The sequence below is a fragment of the Erinaceus europaeus genome, unplaced genomic scaffold (genome assembly GCF_950295315.1).
Source record: "Erinaceus europaeus unplaced genomic scaffold, mEriEur2.1 scaffold_270, whole genome shotgun sequence".
Classification (NCBI taxonomy): domain Eukaryota; kingdom Metazoa; phylum Chordata; class Mammalia; order Eulipotyphla; family Erinaceidae; genus Erinaceus; species Erinaceus europaeus.
In genome coordinates, this window is record NW_026648206.1 from 82,683 (window position 1) to 89,680 (window position 6,998).

Here is a 6,998-nt window from a genome sequence, read left to right on the forward strand (position 1 = left end):
CTGACAAAAAAAAATAGTAGAATGTGTATGAAATATATGCTTGTAGCAGGGACATGTGATGCTTTACTTTCAAATAGAAATTGAGGACCATGCTTTGTATATTTTCTGTATCACTGATAGCATATTGTGAAAGATCAATAAATATTAAACCATCACATTGCGTTTCACAAAACTAGACATGAATTCATAAAGTGACAATCCAAGCACCAGGAAAAATATGTCATTTGGAACTAACCATATAAAGAGGCAAGAGGGAGCAGATTAAAGGGCACATCTGTCTCGTTCCACAAGTTTAGTTGGAAAATAGCCCAGAGAATATGGGAATATGTGACTGTACATCTTTCCTATAGACTCATCTTTTCTGAGCTCCACAGGGTTTTACAATAGCACCTTTGCTCTCCACTGCAAATCTGTGATGCTCACACACTGACATCAGTTAGTTTTTCTACTTACTGAACTGAAATTTTAGTGTGACACTCTTCTCTCCATCATTAATGAAGAGTCAGAAAAATGTACACTACATTAAATTCAGTTCCACACAACTTTGGGTTGATTCTAGTTGAGATGATTGTAGAGAAGTTAAAGTAAGAGATATAGTTTCCATTTTCTTAAAGCCATATTTTATAATTCCTTTCACCTAGCAATGCTATACTGTTTGTCTTGAATTACTTTAAGGTACAAATTATATCCTTTTGATGATCAAATATCACAATAGGATTTTATATTTACTATTATATATTCATTATTTTTTCATAATAATGATCTTTAAATGTTTTCTTTAGAAAATATGAAAATATTACAAAAATGGTATTTTAACTACTCCATAGAGTAGGAAAACTACCACTGCTTTTTTTTTTAAGTTAGAGAGGAAATATGTGATGCTTCAAAAATTAGTTTACAATTTGCATAAAATCATTAACTTGCAAGTATGAGAGACAGAAGATACTGTGCCCCTGGGCTCAACTCTGGATTACTTTTCAAAACAATGTATTTATTTAAGTAATTTACTGGTCAGATATGTAGTGAGTATCCACTACATATGAGTCACAAAGGGCTACTCTGTTAAAAATGGCAACAGAGTAAATATTGCTGCTTTCACAGGCCTTGTAATCTGATTTAATAAATATATAAACTAGCAAAGTGTGCTTGCTTTAGCTGCACATGTACTAAAATTGGAATGAAAAAGAGACGCGTAGCATGGACCCTGTGCAAGGATGGCACACAAATTCATTAAGCATTCCATTTATTTTGAGGTCCACATACAGTATGATAATGGCAAAAGCTTTGTCACCAGTCTCTCCAACATTTTCTTTATTGGGAAAGACAATATGCCATGGATTTCTCTTCCCCAAAGAAAATATTTCCATCCCACTATTGCTGAAGAGGGAGACAAGAGATTGGTTGTCAAACAGAGCAGTATGTGAAATAGTTTATAGGAGGCATGATTGGATAAAAAGGTTCTAGCTAAAATAAAACCTTAACCTACAGGAAATAAACTAATTAACAAAGCCACCAGTAAGACTTTTAAGTATTTAAAAGTGACACATAGTGTGAGAAACACATATCCATAAAAGGCCTCTGAGAATGGGATTGATTGATGAAGCAAAAATAAATATAGGCCATTATGTAAATTTAAATTTCAGATTGTCAACACATTTTTCATTTGTGTATTTGGCCTATAAAATGTCTGTCTGTCTGTCTCTCTCTCTCTCTCATACACACACACATGCACTTAAGCTCAAGCTCATATTTAGATGGCCACCTGCACTTTATTCAACAGTTCTACTTGAGATGTGACATTTAAACTGATATCTGAATGAAACAACAGTACTAACTAATATACACAAATTCTGACTAGGTAGTTATCCAATAAAGGAGCAACAAAGTGCATAAACCTAGAAAGATTTTGTGAAAGTCTAAATAGACCAATAAGCCTTAAAATAGTGTTTGAGAGATAAACAGAGGCCAGGTAAATATAAAGGCACCTAGACAATAAATTTAGACTGTATTATTTACACATCTCTAAAAAAGACTGTAGGCTAGAGAAGTGTTCCATGACTTCTGTTTTGAAATAGTTCTCTGGTTCCCATGTAAAAAAAGAAATTGAAGAACAGTGAAAGAATAGTAGCAGGAAATATGAGTAGGGAAGTTTCCTAGACTGAGTGAAAATAAATAAATCTTGGTTGCAGTTTAATGGCAATAGTAGACATAATAAGCTGGATGGCTATGCATTTGGAATTTCATGTGAATAAAATCTAGAGGATTTGGCATAGACTTGATATAAGGGATAAGACAGGCAGAGAATTAAGATTAATCCCCAAATGTTAGATTCTAACATCTGATTACATAGTGAAGTCATTTTCTGATATGTTAGAATAGGTAAAAGGAACAACAACAATAAAAAAAGAGTGAGAGGATGAGAGTTCAGATTCAAATGATGTCTTTTCCTATTCTTATATGGTTGGTTACAGTTATTGAGAGAAGGATTACAATCACACAACCATACACACAAAAATTGATATCGGAAAAAAAAAACTGATGCAAGTCAACTTGTGAAAGAGTAAAAAACAACAAAAGAGAATAAGAAGCAAGGCATAAAATAAAAATAAACTTGTTTTGAGGCAGTATATCAATCGACAACAGCACACGACTGACACCAGTCGGGCAACAGAATTTAAGATGGTGCGCAAAGGCACAACAGATTGTCGGTGGATCCAATGGACTTCAACACAGCCAGCTGGAAGCCTGGCCCTTTTGGCTCCTGCTTCTTCTGTTCAGACACGTCTCAGCTAAAGGTGCTCGAGTACCCGCCATGGTTGTCTCCTCAGGGAACTGAACATGTATGACACTGGCAATAAACTCTTAAGACTCCTTCCTCTAAAGTCATATGAATAACCTATACTTCTGCTGATCATGTTTATTTCCTGGGGCTGAACTTTGGGCAATTAATTCATGGACTTATAAGACTAAGTTTAATCTTGGGAGTCAGGCAGTAGTGCAGCGGGCTAAGCTCAAAGCGCAAGGACCAGCATAAGTATCCCGGTTCTAGCCCCCGGCTCTTCACCTGCAGGGGAGTCTCTTCACAAAAGGTGAAGCAGGTGTCTTCCTCTCCTCTCTCCATTTCTCTCTGCCCTGTCCAACAACAACAGCATTAAAAATAATAACTACAATAATATAACAACAAGTGCGGACACACCGAAGTGCAAGGTCCCATGCAAGGATTCCAGGTCTAGACCCCAGCTCTTCACCTGCAGGGAGGTCCCTTCACTACTGGTGAAGTTGGTGTTCAGCAGTTTATCTTTCTCTCTCCCTCTCTATTTTCCCCTCCCCTCTCTAGTTCCCTCTATCCTATAAGAAAAAAAAAATATCAAAAAATGGCCAACAGGAGTAGTGGATTTGTAGTACAGGCACCTAGCCCCATCAATAACTTTGGAGGCAAAAAAATTAATTAATTAATTAAAATAAAACAAGTGTAACAAAAGGGAATAAATATTTAAACAATAATAAATAAATAAAAATGATTAAAAACTAGTTTAATCTTAGTCATATGGATATATTGCTTATCTTGCTGTACCTAAAATAATATTCCCACTACTTTATCACCATAATAAATCTTTGATTGTTTAAACCCGCTTCCAGCCAAACCATAGCCAAGTCCTTTATGTGACACGGCCAAGTCCTTTTATATTCTAATTACAACATAAACTAATATAAAATGTGTAATAGATTGCAGAGAATTAAAATATGTTTAAGAGAGAAAATAGGAGGACTTATATTTAAGTCAAGATATTAAATAGTATGCTGACCTTTAAGTTTTAGTGAAAGCTCTGTGTTTCTAATCATTATTCCTTCTTTATTATTCCAAGAAACTGAATTTGGTAAATTGCTTGGCAAAAGAATCAGCATTATGCTTCCTACTGTGATTTTGACATTCCCAGTGAAGAGTTAGAGAACACTATTTTTAGAGAATCTGACATATCCTTACTGTAAATCTGAAATGATTATTTTAGTGCAAAGTGCACAATGTTACAAGAGAGATTTCAAAATCCATTAAATATGTTAATTATAGTATCAGGATAATACGTGCAACTATTTTTGATATGAATAATCCAAATACAGTCTCAAAACCATATTAGCTTAACCTTACCAAATCCACTGAAAAATAATCAAAATAATCTGCATTTTTATGCACTAGGAGTGATGCCATGACATTGAACTTTAGATGCCAACCTGTATTTATACTTTCCCAGGAGGTAAAAATAGCTCATTTTCATGATCCTGATGCATATTTATGCTTCCTTGTTTTGTGTCCAATTAAAATGTGTTACAGATTTCTCAAGGAGGTGAGTTGTTTTGTTTTTGTTTTTTTTTTTTAATTATTTATTTAAGAAAGGATTAGTGAACAAAAACATAAGGTAGGAGGGGTACAACTCCACACAATTCCCAACACCCAATCCCCATAACCCACCCCCTCCCCTGATAGCTTTCCCATTCTCTATCCCTCTGGGAGCATGGACCCAGGGTCGTTGAGGGATGCAGAAGGTAGAAGGTCTGGCTTCTGTAATTGCTTCCCCGCTGAACATGGGCATTGACTGGTCGGTCCATACCCCCAGTCTGCCTCTCTCTTTCCCTAGTAGGGTGTGACTCTGGGGAAGCTGAGCTCCAGGACACATTGGTGGGGTCTTCAATCCAGGGAAGCCTAGCCAGCATCCTGGTGGCATCTGGAACCTGGTGATTGAAAAGAGAGTTAACATATGAAGCCAAACAATTTGTTGAGCAATCATGGATCCCAAGCTTGGAATAGTAGAGAGGAAGTGTTAGGGAGGTACTCACTGCAAACTCTAGTGTAGTCCTGCTTTCAGGTATATATTTTGCAGTAGTTTATGGATACGTGTGCACATAAGCTCTCTCTCACAGAAACTGGTGTATATCTAGGTTATGGGACTTTGTTAGAAAGTGAACTACCTGAGATGAAATTAGAGTGTACTATTAAAGGAAAGGTCTCACCCGAGTAATGAAGCTGAAGGGTTGTCATTCCACACGTGAAGTCTCTGGATACATTCTGAGGTGAAGCATGTTGAGGTAGCAATCGTTGCTTTGGTTAGGTTGTGATCGGCAGATGCAATGTTATTTGGTTTGGATTGGGAGATGCATACGGGAAAGTGGGCCCTATCCAAGGGTTCCAGGACTGGGGGAAGTAGGGGCTCTATAGTGAAGATGTGAGGTTCCTGCTGTCTTAGGGTTCAAAAAGACACTCAATAGTTAATATTATCATCACATTATTTGTTAATTGGGTTAACTTTGAAAAGTCCCTTTGTTATGGTTTGCTGGACAGTACCCAGTATCTTGTATATAGCTGTGCTATTGGAAGCTTCTAATCTACTTGGTCTAGGCTTTTGAGAGAGTCCGCATATCAAATACATAGCCTATATATTAAAAAGATTCAGTTTGTCTTTTGAGAAACTTTGGGACATACAATTGATTTCCCCCTCTCATATTAATTAGCTACTGATTTATATGTCTACATTTTGCTAGGAGTGTACATGAACACCATTCCCACCACCAAAGGACTGTGACCCATCCCTCCTGCCCACTCCCACCCCCCACTGGCCCAGGAAGCTACATGTCTACCCCTCACCACTGGGTTTTTACTTTGGTGCCCTACTTACAATTTGATCAGGTCCTGCTTTTAGTTTCCCTTTCAGATCTTCTTAGTCAGCTTCTGTTGATGAGTGGGATCATCCCATACTCATCTTTATCTTTCTGACTTAGTTCACTTAACATAATTCCTTCTAGCTCTGTCCAAGATGGGTCAGAGAAGGTGGGTTCATTGTTCTTGATAGCTGCATAGTATTCCATTGTGTATATATACCACAGCTTTCTCAGCCACTCATCTGTTGTTGGGCACCTGGGTTGCTTCCAGGTTTTAGCTATTATGAATTGTGCTGCTATGAACATAGGAGTACACACCTCTTCACAGAATGGGAGAAGATCTTCACATGCCAGACATCAGACAAGAAACTAATCACCAAAATATATAAAGAGCTCAGCAAACTTAGCCGCAAAAAAGCAAATGACCCCATCCAAAAATGGGCAGAGGAAATGAACAAAACATTCACCACAGAGGAGATCCAAAAGGCTAACAAACATATGAAAAACTGCTCTAGGTCACTGATTATCAGAGAAATGCAAATCAAGACAACACTAAGATACCACCTCACTCCTGTAAGAATGGCATACATCAAAAAGGACAGCAGCAACAAATGCTGGAGAGGATGTGGGGACAGAGGAACCCTTTTACATTGCTGCTGGGAATGTAAATTGGTACAGCCTCTGTGGAGAGCAGTCTGGAAAACTCTCAGAAGGCTAGACATGGACCTTCCATATGACCCAATAATTCCTCTCCTGGGGTTATACCCCAAGGACTCCATAACACCCAACCAAAAAGAGTTGTTTTGTTTATGTTTGTGAAAAAAATGTTTCTTTAATCTTTCTGTAATATTTAATTGGAAGAAGTTCCTTAGAGGAAATAGTTATGTTTGAATGGATAGAACTACCATGACTAATATTTTAAAGGGACTCAGTATTACATTGAGTTATATCAAGGAAAAAATTCTGAATTAAAATACATTAGCTATCCAATTTTCTCAATGGGATAATATCAAAATATATGAAGTTGACAAAGCCCAGCAACATAAAACATAACCTAATTGAAAAAAATGAGAGAAGGTATGCATATGCACAAACTCTTCACCAACTAAGATACTCAGAAGAGCAATTAGGGTTATGAATAAATTCTCAAAAATATTGATTATCAGACAGATGAAAACCTAGACAAAAAAATATAACACTTTATACTTGTGAGAATGCAATAAGTTAAAAAGACAGAAAACAAGGTCTGTTAAGGATATAGTGAATAATGAACCCTTTGATATAGTTGGTAGAAATGTAAATTGATCCATTTCTTATGGAAAATAGTCTAGAGAGTTCTTAAAATA

General features: G+C 36.7%; 1 non-coding gene across 1 annotated transcript; it reads left to right on the top strand.

The window, feature by feature from the left end:
* The first annotated feature begins 1,142 nt into the window (after nucleotides 1-1,142).
* LOC132536674 (U6 spliceosomal RNA) lies at nucleotides 1,143-1,249 on the top strand. Its single transcript, XR_009548161.1, has one exon. It is a non-coding gene; the product is annotated as a U6 spliceosomal RNA (small nuclear RNA).
* The last annotated feature ends 5,749 nt before the right edge of the window (nucleotides 1,250-6,998 follow it).